Genomic DNA, 14,226 nt, shown 5'->3' with positions numbered 1-14,226 from the left:
AGTGGGAGTGTGCCATCTTCTTCCTTCCAGACGCTGACTGGTAAAAGAAATTAGCATTGGCCGGGCGCGGTGGCTCATGCCCGTAATCCCAGCACTTTGGGATGCTGAGGCAGGTGGATCACGAGGTCAGGAAACCGAGACCATCCTGGCCAACACGGTGAAACCCCGTCTCTACTAAAAATACAAAAAATTAGCCGGGCGTGGTGGCGGGCGCCTGTAGTCCCAGCTTGTTTGTCTGCTGTTAAACAGCAGACAAAACTCCAGTCCCTGGCAGGGCCCAGTGGCTCACGCCTGTAATCCCAACACTTTGGGAGGCTGAGGCAGGAGAATGGCGTGAACCCAGGAGGTGGAGCTTGCAATAAGCTCAGATCATGCTACTGCACTCCGGCCTGGGTGACAGAGCCAGACTCTGTCTCAGGGAAGAAGAAAAAGAAAAAAAAAAAAAAAAGAAGAAAGAAAAAAAATTAGCATTTTTCTTCCCCTATGTCCAAGTACACTTGCACACACAAGCATGCTGACACCCTCTTCCTCCAAGGACAGGGTAGTGGGGTGGTGGGTGCCCTCTGAATGTGGACAGAGCCCACTAGCAGGACTGAGGCCAGAGAGTTGGGCAGCACCCCCACTGCCCTTGAGGCTAGGGACTGGAGTTTTTTGTTTGTTTGGTTTTTTGAAGCAGACTTTCACTCTGTTGCCCAGGCTGGAGTGCAGTGGAGCGATCACGACTCGAACTTTTGACCTCGTGATCCACCCGCCTCAGCCTCCCAGAGTGTTGGGATTACAGGCGTGAGCCATTGGGCCTGGCCAGAGACTACAGTTTTGTCTGCTGTTTAACTTCATAAGGATAGACCGAAACATAACCCGCCCCATTTCATTTGCTTGTGGGTTTGTAGCTTGTAGAGCACGTTTACGAGGCGAATGTTTGGATGTTGAACTCGTTCAAGGTACAAGACAACAAGAAATGGGGCCCCACTTATCCTCACATTGGTTTGCCTTTCAAAGTAGTCAGTCTTCATCTAGAAGGAAAATTAATTGAAATAGACACATGCACAAAATAAAGGTAAATGATGTTAAAAAGACAAAACGTGCCAGTTGGTTTTTGTTTTTTACGTTATAACTTTTTAAAAAAAATTACTTCTATTAAAATGGATCTCAAAAGATCAGCTTTTTGCAGTTTGGCTACGCCACCACAAACGTGTTTCGAACCCAGAACCCAAACCCTAAAAAAATCTAAAGCCGTATCCATTAGGCCACCGGGAAACCGCACAAGAAGGGCGCGATCACGTCTTTTAGAATGAGACGCCACAGGCTGCGTAATGACGCCATAACCGGAAGCGTCCGGGATGCAAAGCCTGATTGGACAGAAGCAGCTCCCCAGCATCGGATCCCGGGAGCCGCGGTACCGAGGGATTGGAAGGCATTTCTGGGCCTAAAACAAGTAAAGAGACGGAGATTATAGTTGCAAGGATTAAAACGTTCCGACCACGAAGGGACTCGAACCCTCAATCTTCTGATCCGAAGTCAGACGCCTTATCCATTAGGCCACGCGGTCGCCTTCTATGTTTGCCCACCCGGGAGACCGATTTGATGGTCATTAAATGCTCGGGCGTGGTGCAGCTTCGGTGCTCGCACCCTGTCCGCCTATAGCGAAGCGCTCACCCTCCCTCTGGCCCCAGCCGCACGCGTAGTCATCCCCGAGCGGAGCAGCACCTGGACTAGTCTCAGAGCTTCCCTGGGAATTGTGATCGCGTGGCCTAAGGGATGAGGCCTCTGACTTCAGATCGTAAGATTTAAGGTTCCTTTGTGGTCGGGTTCTTTTTGAGCGAGCAGCCCGTGCCCGAACCCCAGCATCGTTTGAGGGTTTGTTCTTCCCTCTGTCCTCGTGCATCCCTAATCCTCCCAGCTATGCTCCACCGGGCTCTGCGCTCGCCGAGTGCTTCTTCTCGGCGTTACAGGGCACCGCGGGCTCCTGTTCCCCGCGCATCGCCACCGCGTGGAGCTCTTGTGTAGCCCGGTGGGGACGCCGCGCCCAGCGGGCGGTTCATCCCGTCGTCCCGATGGCTTTTCAGGCTTGGAGTGCGGTGACCCACTGCAGGGCCGTGTTTGGGCACGTATGGTCGTATGCCTATCAATGAGCACGTGGGTTTGGCGTCTTACCGCGCCCCAGTGGCCTAATGGATAAGGCACTGGCCTCCTAAGCCAGGGATTGTGGGTTCGAGTCCCACCTGGGGTGGGACTGTGCTCTCAAGATAACTTTTGGTGCTGGCAACCGGAGACCTCAGAATCCACCACCACCTGCCCGCTACTTGCTTACCTCTGTCCTGGTTTGCGCCCCTCACCTTCTCTTGTAGGACCCTCAGTTTGCAGTCGCGGTGGTCATTTACCCCTGGTTCTCCGGGGCTGCACCGCCAGGTGGAGCTGGGGTGTCCTGGGAACCCTTTGAGCAACTTTATTCTTACGACTTTCCCCAGCTTCGAAATTGTGGGGCCCTACCCGGACGAAAGCTGTTCATTCAGGGGCTTGGCGAGATCCGCCCTTACCAGCTTTAGGTACTTGGAGGAGGTGGCTCCTCCTCAACACGTTGCACGGGTGTCGAACCAGAGACCAAAGTGGATTCCAGCGTCTCTGAGAAGGGAAGAGAAAATAAATAAAAAACAACGTGAAGAAACTTGCCACTTTTACCCCAGGTGGGACTCGAACCCACAATCCCTGGCTTAGGAGGCCAGTGCCTTATCCATTAGGCCACTGGGGCTTGTGACACGTGGTTGCGCCATCCTTTGCCCTCATAAGCGAGTGGCCCCTTTTTCTAGAGAAGGCTCAGAGAGGCGCGATCCATCGAGTGGGTCCCTTCCTGCCGCGCGCACGTTTGGTGAGCGGGCGGGAAGATACCGCGGTGCGCAGGTACCTGCCCCCACCCTTACTAAGCGAGCACCAGCCTCTAGCCCCCGGCACTGGGACGCTCCATGGGGCCCGGAGGGTCCGCTTGGAGGTTGCCTGGACACCCGGACCATGGGGTATGAAGACTGAGGTTTGGAGGAGTTTCCTTCCTACCGCCCTGAGCCTTGCTGTCCACCTCTACAGAACTGATACAAAATCCAGGAATTTTAGGAAAACGTAGCGTAGGAAGTGAAGGAGAACAGACAAGTATTAATCATGAATATTGAAACAAACACTGAAAATCTTGCTTATCATGAGGGAATGTACAACCGGGGGAACAAGTCCTTCCGGTTACAATAGTAGAAATATGTATACTCGATATTACAAGTATAGAGTAGATAGAAAGGAAAATCAGCCAAGTAGGTATTTCACCCTAATTCTAACAAAGAATAAGCACATTTTAAAATGTTACGCACATTTAAAATCCACTATTAAAGGCTACAGGCCGGGTGCGGTGGCTCACGCTTGTAATCCCAGCACTTTGGGAGGGCGAGGTGGGGGGATTGCTTGAGCCCAGGAGTTCAAAACCAGCCTGGGCAACATGGCGAGACGCTGTCTCATTTAAAAAAAAAAATTACGTGTGTGTGTGTGTATACATATATATATATATATATATATATAGTCTACTCACATCCGAAGGATTTAACAGAAGTTCAGCCAAGGGCAGCGTCAGCGTCGGTCACCGTTGTGCTTTTCTTGAGACCTTGCCAATCTGGCCCAGCATCGCAGGGCAAAGGAGACTTGGGGACATTCTTTTTTGTTTCTCTCCAAAATGTAGAATCTGCAGAAACCTGTCTCCTCCTCTTAATAGCAGCAAGAAGGCTTTAACCCACTTGGCTCCAGTTTACTGCCTTGAGGATGCCCCCACTTTAAGTTAACTAACTTGTCCCTTGCTGGGACCCAGCACTCTGCTCCAGGGCAAACCTGCAGGGATGCCTTCTCTGCTTTCCTGCTGCCGCCCTCTAGCCAGGCATGTCCCCCCACCCACCCCACGCCTGCCCGGGGCTCAGCCTTGCCTCGCTCAGCTGTTCCTATTCGTCCCCAGGAATACTCTTGTCTCCCTGGGTCTTGGTTCTTCCAGCTCCAACCTCACTCCCAGCTCCAGTCCATTCCCTCTCCTGGGCATCACCACTGGGCACCCCTGCTCGAAGGCAAAACCACACTGATGCAGCTGTCCTCCCAAGGCCACTCCCCTTCATGACGTTCCTGAGTGCACAACATCATCCATGTCACACCCCCACTCCCACACCACCCAGGCCAATTTTCTGTCCTCATAATCCTCCAGCATCCGGTATTTCCTCCCCATCCCTGCTGCCACCGCCCTAGTTCCAGAACATGTCCCTGACTGCTCACATGAGGTCAGTTGCCAGCCATGCACACTTTCCTCCAGTCTCCTCGTTCTGTCATAGGCAGAGCAGTCTTCCTGCCACAGCTTCTGTAGGAGAAAGACTAAATGTCTTTAGCTGTCACTTTTAAGTCCTTTCTTAAGGATCCCAGTCAATGTGGCAGACTCATCTTTCACAGCTCCTCGCCCTCTGGGTTCCAGCCAAACTGGGCTACAAATCATGGCTGACATTGCCCAAGTACCAGCTCAGTGCCACTAACCACGTATCCACTGAAATCCCACAATAACCTTATGAGGTAGGCGCTAATAACATAACCTCTGGTTTAGGCTGAACACAGTGGCTCACACCTGTAATCCCAGCACTTTGTGAGGCTGAGGCAGGCTGATCACTTGAGGTCAGGAGTTTGAGACCAGCTTGGCCAACATGGTGAAACCCCGTCTCTACTAAAAATACAAAAATTAGCTGGGTGTGGTGGCAGGCGTCTGAGTTCCCAGCTACTTGGGAGGCTGAGGCAAGAGAATGGCTTGAACCTAGAAGGTGGAGGTTGCAGTGACCCGAGATTGTGCCATTGCACTCCAGCCTGGGTGACAGAGTGAGCCTCTGTCTCAAAAAACAAATGAACAAACAAACAAACAAAACCCTAGTTTATAGGTGGAGAAACTAAGGTTCAGAGAAGTTAGATAGCAGCTGGGGGAGGTGGACGGATGGGAGCTGACCCTGAGCAGTCCTCTTCAGAGCCCATTCTCTCAACCACAAGTTTCCTGTCCAGCCGCAGGCAGGCCTTGCAGTTGCCATTTTCCTAGCCTTTGCTGTTGGCCACCACTGGAGCCTCCCAAGTGACATGCTGTTACCCTGCCAGTTCCTCCCCTCCCTTCAGGCCCATCTCAAGCGCATATTCTCCAGCCCTCCAGCTGGAACTAGTCACTCCTCTGCCTCCAGCAATCTACTGAGACCTTTCTTACGTCATTCATAATGCTTCAGGTCCTGCTACTGTAAGAGGAATTCATTTTTCCTCTCAGCTTTTATTATCACCTGATCAAATGTCAATTCTCTGGAAGAAAGAATTTTGCTTTATTCACTTGAGTCCTCCCCACCCCACGCTCTGAGTGCCTGGCATTCACTTAGCATTTGCTGAATTACTGAATGAACTAGTAAATTTTTTACATCCTGCATATGAGCCTCAGCTCCCTCCCAGACTCTTGAGTCCCTTGAGGACACGGACCACGTCTTTCCTTTAAAGGAGCCATGCTAATCTTCTCTGTATCATTCCAATTTTATTTTATTTTTGAGACAGAGTCTCACTCTGTCACCCAAGCTGGGGGGAGTGCGGTGGCACAATCTTGGCTCACTGCAAGCTCCGCCTCCCAAGTTCACGCCATTCTCCCACCTCAGCCTCCCAAGTAGCTGGGACTACAGGCACCCACCACCATGCCTGGCTAATTTTATTTTTGTATTTTTAGTAGAGACGGGGTTTTACTGTGTTAGCCAGGATGGTCTTGATCTCCTGACCTTGTGATCTGCCCGCCTTGGCCTCTCAAAGTGCTGGGATTACAGGCATGAGCCACCGCACCTGGCATTCCAATTTTAGTATGTGTGCTGCTGAAGTGAGCAAATTTTTGTATTTTGTAAGTCATTTGTAAATGAATTTTCCCCTTGTTTAGACTCATGTGCTCACATCAACTAGATCAAAATCATATAGAACAGTTTAAGAAATTTATACATGCCAGAGCAATCTGCTACTGCAATGCTAGCCTGAGAGGATTGCAAAATTCTCCTTCCAGTTCCAACTTACTCTTCGTGCCTCTAAAACCCACTGCCTAATACAGCACCTAACACACAATACTTTTTGTTACTCAAGATACCCACTGGTTTTGTTGGGGTGATCAGATCCAACACCAGGTCGTGGGGGCGATGAAGTCTGGTGGAGTCAAAGGAATGAGAAAAAGAGTTTGAGAGAAAAAGTGGGACCAGGAGGCCATCGCGAGTGGGGAGGCTGTGAAGGCCCCCACCTCTGGGAGCCCACACTGTTTATTGGTGCTCAAAGAAACAGGTGGTGAGGATGTGGGGGTTGAAAGGAAACAGTGTATCAAGTGAATGAGAAACATGGCTGCTTGAGATAATGGGAGTGCTAGAAGCAAGGAGCTAAAGTCTAGCAGACATGCAAGCCCTGCCTCAGCTTCTCTCCCAACACTCAGCTTTTCTCCCAACATGCCCTGCTTCTCTTTTTGTAAAACCACCACAGCTACTATCATTATTACTAGCATAAGGTGACCTCTTTTTTAAATTAATTGGGCAAGGCAATTTCAGGTTATGCAGCCCTTAATTGCCAGTTGGTGATCCAGCTTCATTTTTCTTAGCCCTTATTCAAAATGGAGTTGCTCTGGCTTGAATGTTTCCCACGTATCTCCCCTTTCCCTTTTATGAGAGGACCCTTAATCCTAGGGGTTGCAGAAGGATGAAGGTCTGTTTTCTGTAACTTCTTCATGCTGAGTAGGGGCGATGATACTCCTGCCTATCTGTTAGGGTCTCTTGTATTCAGGTAGGGAGGAGTTCAGTCAGAAAGCATTGGTCCGTTAAGCATCTATAGGTAAAACCCTGGTGCTCCAGCAGTTTCTCAGCATGGCTCATACTGGGGGAACCCGGCACATGGTTGGGATCCATGGCTCCTTCCAGTCTCCTCTTCCATGGTCGTACACACGTTGAGGGCACCTACACGGTTTGTTCATCTCCTGCAAAAACACAAGCATACCCTCACCCCCATGTTAGTAAATCTACTGAAACAGAAGCAAAAACTTTTGTGGCTGTAGCTGGGAGACATGCCATTACTGAAGCATTTGTAACTCAGTTTTGGCCTCGTTGGTTAGTTACTGTGAGATAAAACTTACCGTTGATAATGAGAAGCAGGCCCCTTCTAACAGAAGGCACAGAGAAAGCAAACTGAGGCTTAAAAGCAATCCAAAGGCTGGATGCAGTGGCTCACACCTGTAATCCCAGCACTTTGGGAGGCTGAGGTGGAGGATCACCTAAGGTTGGGAGTTCAAGTCCAGCCTGACCAACATGGAGAAAATCCATCTCTACTAAAAATACAAAAAAAAAAGAAAAAGAAAAAAAAATTAGCCAGGCGTGGTGGCGCATGCCTGTAATCCCAGCTACTTGGGAGACTGAGGCAGGAGAATCACTTGAACCTGGGAGGCAGAGGTTGCAGTGAGCGAAGATCACGCCATTGCACTCCAGCCTGGGCAACAAGAGTGAAACTCCATCTCAAAATAAATAAATAAAAGCAATCCTTAAACTTTCAATTTGCACTGTACAGGTGGGGCCACTAGATGCTGTGGTTCATGATAGATCTTCAGATGTTAGGTGGGCACCCACAGAGGTACCTGATTGTCACCTGGAGAGACACAAGCAAATCCTCTTCCCCATAAAATTATCTTTCCTTTTTCCCAGCTCTTTGTATGTGCATCCCTCCACCATATATCTTGTCCAGCCTTTTTATTTTCCTTTTGTCCTGTCAGGTGTTGTTCAGCTGCAGTCACGGGTTGATCTTTTTGTAAATTTAAAATATTTAATGTTAATAAAGCTAAATGCAATTGCATATGTAGTGCCTTATATTCCTGGTCCCCTCCTTTTTGCTTTTGTATTTGAGTTTTTAAAGTACAATTAGCTCTTTCCAATAATGCTTGTCTTTGTGAGTTATATGGAATACCTGTAGTATGGGTACTATTCCATTGTTGAAAAAATGTAGCCATGGCTTTACTACAGTATCCTAGGTCATTACCAGTTTTGATTTTTTCTGGGAGTCTCATAACTGAAAAGCAAGATAAAAGATGTCTTTTAACATGAGCTGTAGCTTCCCCTGTTTGACATGTGGCCCAAATAAAATGTGAATAGGTATCTACTGAAACATGAACAACGGACAATTTTCCAAAAGCGGGAATATGTGTTACATCCATCTGCCAGATGGAATTTGGAGATAAACCTCTAGGGTTAACTCCTTTTATGTGGCAGATGCAGGACTTGGCAGGCAGAACAGTGTTGCACAATTTCTTTAGCTTGTTTCCATGATAGACCATATCTTTTTCTAAGGCCTGAGGCATTAAGATGGGTTAAAGAATGAAATGTTTGTGCATCAGCAAAGGCTGCAGACACCAGTGCATCTGCCCTTTGATTAAGTTTAGTTAAAGGGCCAGGGAGGTTAGTATGTTCTCTCATATGAGTGGTATAGAAAGGGGAATGCCTTTGTTGCACTGCTTGCTGTAAAGAATGAAATAAAAGATTTAGTTGTTCATCAGCCACATTTCAAATTAAGGCACATTCAATATTTTGCATGGCTTGCACTACATAGCCTGAATCAGAAACAATGTTTACTGGCTGCTTAAAAGTTTTTAGCACTATAATCACAGCCATAAGTTCAGCCCTTTGAGCAGAAAGAAGCAGTCTGTTTGAAAAACTTGCTGTTGAGGTGTTGCAAATGAGGCTTTTCCATTACTAGATCCATCAGTAAAAATGGTAATGGCTCCTTCAATAGGGGCTTTTTGAGTAATAGAAGGCAATATCCAGGATGTTAATTTTAGAAACTGGAAGATTTTAGACTTAGGATAATGATTATCAAGAATGCCAACAAAACTGGCAAAATTAACCTGCCATTCTTGGGAATTAATATAGGCTTGTTGAATTTGTTGTTTAGTTAATGAAACTATAATCTGATTTGGATCATATCTCATTAGCTTTGTTGTGCGCAGCCTCGCTTGCCGTACTAGCACAGCAATTTGATCTAAGTACAGAGTGAGAGTTTTGGTTGTATTGTGAGGTAGAAAAAGCCACTCAACCAGATCATCTGCTGGTTTATTATTTATGGTGGGAACAGTAAAACCAAATTTTTCATAATCTTGGGCAGCTAAAGGAATGGTAAAAAAGCAATCCTTTAGATCTATCACTATGAGAGGCCAGTATTTTGGGATCATTGTTGGGGAGGTCAGCCCTGGTTGTAGCATGCCCATGGGTGGAATCACAGCATTAACAGCCCTTACATCTGTTAACATTCTCCATTTCCCTGATTTTTTCTTAATGACAAATACAGGAGAATTCCAAGGGGAGAGAGTAGGCTCTATATGTCCCTTTTGCAATTGTTCCTGCACCAGTTCTTTTAAAGCCTTCAGTTTTTCCTGTTTCAGCAGTTATTGCTCTACCCAAACTGGTTTGGCAGTTAGCCAAACAAGAGGAATGGGAGCTGGAGGCTCAACAATGGCTGCTCCTAAAAATGACACTCCAATCTGGTTCGATCTATTTGTCCTTCTAAAGGTTCTCACTGGCCATTTAAATTTTTTCCTAGTTCTTTTCCCAGACAATGTCCCGTATTTTTCATCATTTGTCTACTATTATTACTACTATATTGATCTGTAGGAATAGATATTTCAGCATCTCATTATTGCAATAAGTCTCTACCCCATAAACTGACAGGAATAGGTGTAATGACAGGCTGAATTGTCCCTTCCTGACCATCTGGCCCTTCACATGGTAAAATCAAAGAACTTTGAAAAACTTCTGAGGCACCTCCTACTCTAACAATACCAGTGGATGCCTTTTGTTTAGGCCAATGCAGGGGCCATTGATTTATAGCAATAATAGAGACATCAGCTCCAGTATCTACTAGTCTTTAAAAATCTTTTCCCTGAATAGTTACTGTGCAAATATGTCTTTTGTCAGACACTTGATTAACCCAATGCACAGCCTTTTCTGCTTGATTAGTATTACAAAAGCCTCCTGTTCTTTTCACTGTGCTGCTTCCTAGTTTTATGTAAGGTAACAGCAACAACTGAGCAATTCTTTCTCCTGGGGAGGCAGACCATGGAGTCAAGGGACTAATAACTAATTGAATTTTTCCGGTATAATCAGAGTCAATTATTCCCGTATGTACAGTAACACCTTTAAAATTTTTTTTTTTTTTTTTTTTTTTGAGACGGAATCTCACTTTGTCTCCCAGGCTGGAGTACAGTGAGTGGCTCAATCTTGGCTTACTGCAAGCTCCACCTCCCAGGTTCACGCCATTCTCCTGCCTCAGCCTCTCGACTAGCTAGGACTACAGGCGCCCACCACAACGCCCAGCTATTTTTGTTGTTGTTGTTGTTTTGTATTTTTTAGTAGAGATGGGTTTCACCATGTTAGCCAGGATGATCTTGATCTCCTGACCTCGTGATCTGCCTGCCTTGGCCTCCCAAAGTGCTGGGATTACAGGCGTGAGCCACCGTGCCTGGCATACCTTTTAAATTTAGACTAGACCTTCCAAGTCATAGACCGACTGTTCCTGAGGATAAGGGTCCCCTAACTCCCATGGGGACCTTCTTTGGTGGCTCCCCAGGAAGTGTGTCTGGAATTGGTTCCTTCTGGTGGGTTCTTGATCTTGCTGACTTCAAGAATGAAGCCACGGACCCTCGTGGTGTTACAGTTCTTAAAGATGGTGTGTCTGGAGTTTGTTTCTTCAGATGTTCAGATGTGTCCGGAGTTTCTTCCTTCCAGTGGGTTTGTGGTCTCGCTGACTTCAGGAGTGAAGACACAGACCTTCGCAGTGAGTGTTACAGCTCTTAAAGGTGGCGTGTCCAGAGTTGTTTGTTCCTCCTGGTGGGTTCGTGGTCTCGCTGACTTCAGGAATGAAGCCGCAGACCCTCGCAGTGAGTGTTACAGCTCATAAGAGTAGTGCGGACCCAAAGAGTGAGCAGCAGCATTTATTGTGAAGAGCGAAAGAACAGACCTTCCGCAGCATGAAAGGGGACCCAAGCAGGTTGCTGCTGCTGGCTCGGGTGGCCAGCTTTTATTCCCTTATTTGGCCCCACTCACATCTTGCTGATTGGTCCACTTTACAGAGTGCTCATTGGTGCGTTTACAAACCTTTAGCTAGACACAGAGTGCTGATTGGTGTGTTTACAATCCTTTAGCTAGACAGAAAAGTTCCCCAAGTCCCCACCTGATTCAGAAGCCCAGCCGGCTTCACCTCTCATAAGGAGACAGGAATTGTGCTGTAGAGGTCTATGGCCACACTGCCTGCTGAGGCAGGGGACAGTTGCTGCACAGGGCACTGGCTGTGCCGGGTATGCCTCAGTTTGTTGAGGGGCTCAAGGCAGGCCCCTATTCCCGTTTTCCGAAAGAGGTTGTCCATCATTGCTAAATTTAGAATGACATTGTCTTGCCCAGTTTTTGCCTTTCTTACACCAGGGACATATGCCAGGACTTTTCTGTTGACTGATGGTAGAAATGTTTGCTTTTGATTTCCTTTTCTGCATTCCTTTCTTGTGTGTCCAAATTGCCCACAATTAAAGCAAGAGCCTGAGAAACGGGGCATATTCTTTCCTACTCTTAATCCAGCCATAGCCTGAGCTAAAAGAGTAGCCTTATGTAAGTTACCTCCAATGCCAATGCAAGCCTTAATATATTTAGCTAAATAAGGCTTCCCTCTCTGGGGTCTAATAGCAGTTTGACACTCTGCATCAGTATTATCATATGCAAGAAGCTGTATTACATCCTGAGCCGTTTTATCAGTTATGGCTTTATACACAGCCTCTTGGAGTGGAGCAATAAAATCAATATACAGTTCTTTGGGTCCTTGTCAGACAGAACTGACATAAGGATATTTTTCCCCTGTAACATTTATCCTTTCTCATGCTGGTAAGCACACAAAGCACAGCTGAACAATGGCAACATCCTCCATTACTGTTTGATTCTCTAATCGACCCCAATTAGGGCCAAGTCCCATTAACTGTTCAAAGGAAGCAGGCACAGGTGGCTGTGCTTGTATGTTTTCCCTTACCTGAGTTTGAGCTTCATCAGCCTACCAGGTTTTAAACTGCAAATACCGAGATGGAGTGAGAACAGATTTTGTCAAAGTATCCCAGCCACATGGTATTAATCTACTATCAAGAGCCATATTTTTTAATAGAGTTTGCACAAAAGGAGAGTTCGGTCCGTATTGACTAACGGCTTGCTTAAATACGGTTAGTAACTTAAAAGGAAAAGTGGCCAATTAGCTGTATTCTGTCCTCTCTGCTGGATGATAGTAACAGGAAATTGCCATGCTTCAAGTCTCCCTCGACTCTAGCTTTTTGAGTATAACTTTGTATAGCACCACCAGTTGCTCCAGGTTTTAATGTTGCAACTTCAGAAGCAGTAAGTTTTTCAGCTAATTCATCTTCTCACCCATTTGGAGAGAGAGGAGGTGGCCATTCACTTAATTCAGCAGGTGGAGCTGACAGGCTAATAGAACATACTTTTTTTAGTTTTCTTTAATCTCCTCCGGTAGCTGTTCCTCACACTCAGAATCTGAAGTTAGTTTTTTACACTCGTCCTCCTCTGAATCTGCCTCATCATCTCTTTGAAATGGCTGAAGAGCTGCCTTTATTAGCGCCCACACTGACCAAACAGAAACTCCAATTTCTGCTCTTTATACGCCTTTTAAAAATCTCCGCCAATTCTCTGCCATTCATCTAACTCCATAGTCCCTTATTTCGGAAACCATGGGCAAAACTGCTTTACTGTACTAAAGAGTGATAACAAATTCTGAGTACTAACTTTCACTCCCCCTCTTCGTAATAAATGCCTTAAGAAATTTAAATAAGCAGAATATCTGCTTTCACTTTATCCCATTGTTACCCTAGTTCTTCTGAGCACTCAGCTTTCCTGTCGAGCTTTGTTTAGACGCCCTCGGGTGTCCTTTGACGATGCATCCCCCGCTTTCACACGCTCTAGCGTTCCTTCACCAGGGTCTTTGTCACCTCACGTTGGAAATGTTGGGGTGATCAGACCCAACACCAGGTCATGGGGGCAACAAAGTCTGGCAGAGTCAAAGGAATTAGAAAAAGACAAGCTTGAGAGAGAAAGTGGGACCAGGCAGCCATCCTGTGGAGGCTGTGAAGGCCCTGATCTCTGGGAGCCCACAGTATTTATTGGTGCTCAAAGAAACAGGTGGTGAGGATGTGGGGGTTGAAAGGAAACAGTGTATCAAGTGATTGAGAAACATATAACATATGACTACTTGAGATAATGGGAGTGCTAGAAGCAAGGAGCCAGCAAGTCTAGCTGACAAGCAAGCGCTGCCTCAGCTTCTCTTCCAACACAGCTTTTCTCCCAACTGCTTTCTGTTACCCACGTCTCTTAAAACCTAAACCCCTTGGCTGGGCGCAGTGGCTCATGCCTGTGATCCCAGCACTTTGGGAGGCCGAAGTGGGTGGATCACCTGAGGTCAGGAGTTCAAGACCAGCCTGGCCAACATGGTGAAACCCCAGCTCTACAAAAATACAAAAATTAACTGTGCATGGTGGCATGCACCTGTAACCCCAGCTACTGGGGAGGCTGAGGCAGGAGAATCACTTTAACCTGGGCGAAGGAGGCTGCAGTGAGCCAAGATCACGCTATTGCACTCCAGCCTGGGTAACAGAGCAAGACTCCATCTCAAAATAAAAAAACCTAAACTCCTTAACTTGAATTCAAGGCTCTCCACATCAAGCTGGTCTCTCTCCAGGCTCACCTCCCACTGCAATGGTGGATCGCCCTGCATGAATCCACCATTCAGTGCTTCTGCCTTCTTTGTCACCCCCTCCACCTCAGCCTCTTCAGTCTCCTGTGTTCAAACTATTCCCTTCAAATGGCATGTCCTCCTCCCCTCTACTGATGAAAGTCCTATGCCTTTTCCATAGCCCAGCTCAAATGCCCACTTACCTGTCTCAGCCCTCCTACCTGGTTGTGTGTGTGGTGGTTTTTTTGTTTGTTTTGTTTTTGACACGGAGTCTGGTTCTGTCGCCAGGCTGGAGTGCAGTGGCATGATCTTGGCTCACTGCAACCTCTGCCTCCTGGGTTCAAGCAATTCTGCCTCGACCCCTGAGTAGCTGGGATTACAGGTACCCAGCACCTATTTTAGTAGAGACAGGGTTTCACCATGTTGGCCAGGCTGGTCTTGAAC

General features: G+C 47.1%; 3 non-coding genes across 3 annotated transcripts; 1 reads left to right on the top strand and 2 right to left on the bottom strand.

The window, feature by feature from the left end:
- Nucleotides 1-1,476: 1,476 nt before the first annotated feature.
- Nucleotides 1,477-1,549, bottom strand: TRNAR-UCG. Its single transcript has one exon. It is a non-coding gene; the product is annotated as a tRNA-Arg (tRNA).
- A 608-nt stretch (nucleotides 1,550-2,157) lies between these two features.
- TRNAR-CCU lies at nucleotides 2,158-2,230 on the top strand. The gene has a single exon. It is a non-coding gene; the product is annotated as a tRNA-Arg (tRNA).
- Nucleotides 2,231-2,676: 446 nt separating this feature from the next.
- TRNAR-CCU lies at nucleotides 2,677-2,749 on the bottom strand. Its single transcript has one exon. It is a non-coding gene; the product is annotated as a tRNA-Arg (tRNA).
- Nucleotides 2,750-14,226: the final 11,477 nt, after the last annotated feature.

The sequence above is a fragment of the Mandrillus leucophaeus genome, unplaced genomic scaffold, assembly GCF_000951045.1.
Source record: "Mandrillus leucophaeus isolate KB7577 unplaced genomic scaffold, Mleu.le_1.0 Scaffold1, whole genome shotgun sequence".
Taxonomy (NCBI): Eukaryota; Metazoa; Chordata; class Mammalia; order Primates; family Cercopithecidae; genus Mandrillus; species Mandrillus leucophaeus.
The sequence above is the reverse complement of the archived record's forward strand: the minus strand, read 5'-3'. Positions and strand labels throughout refer to the sequence as shown.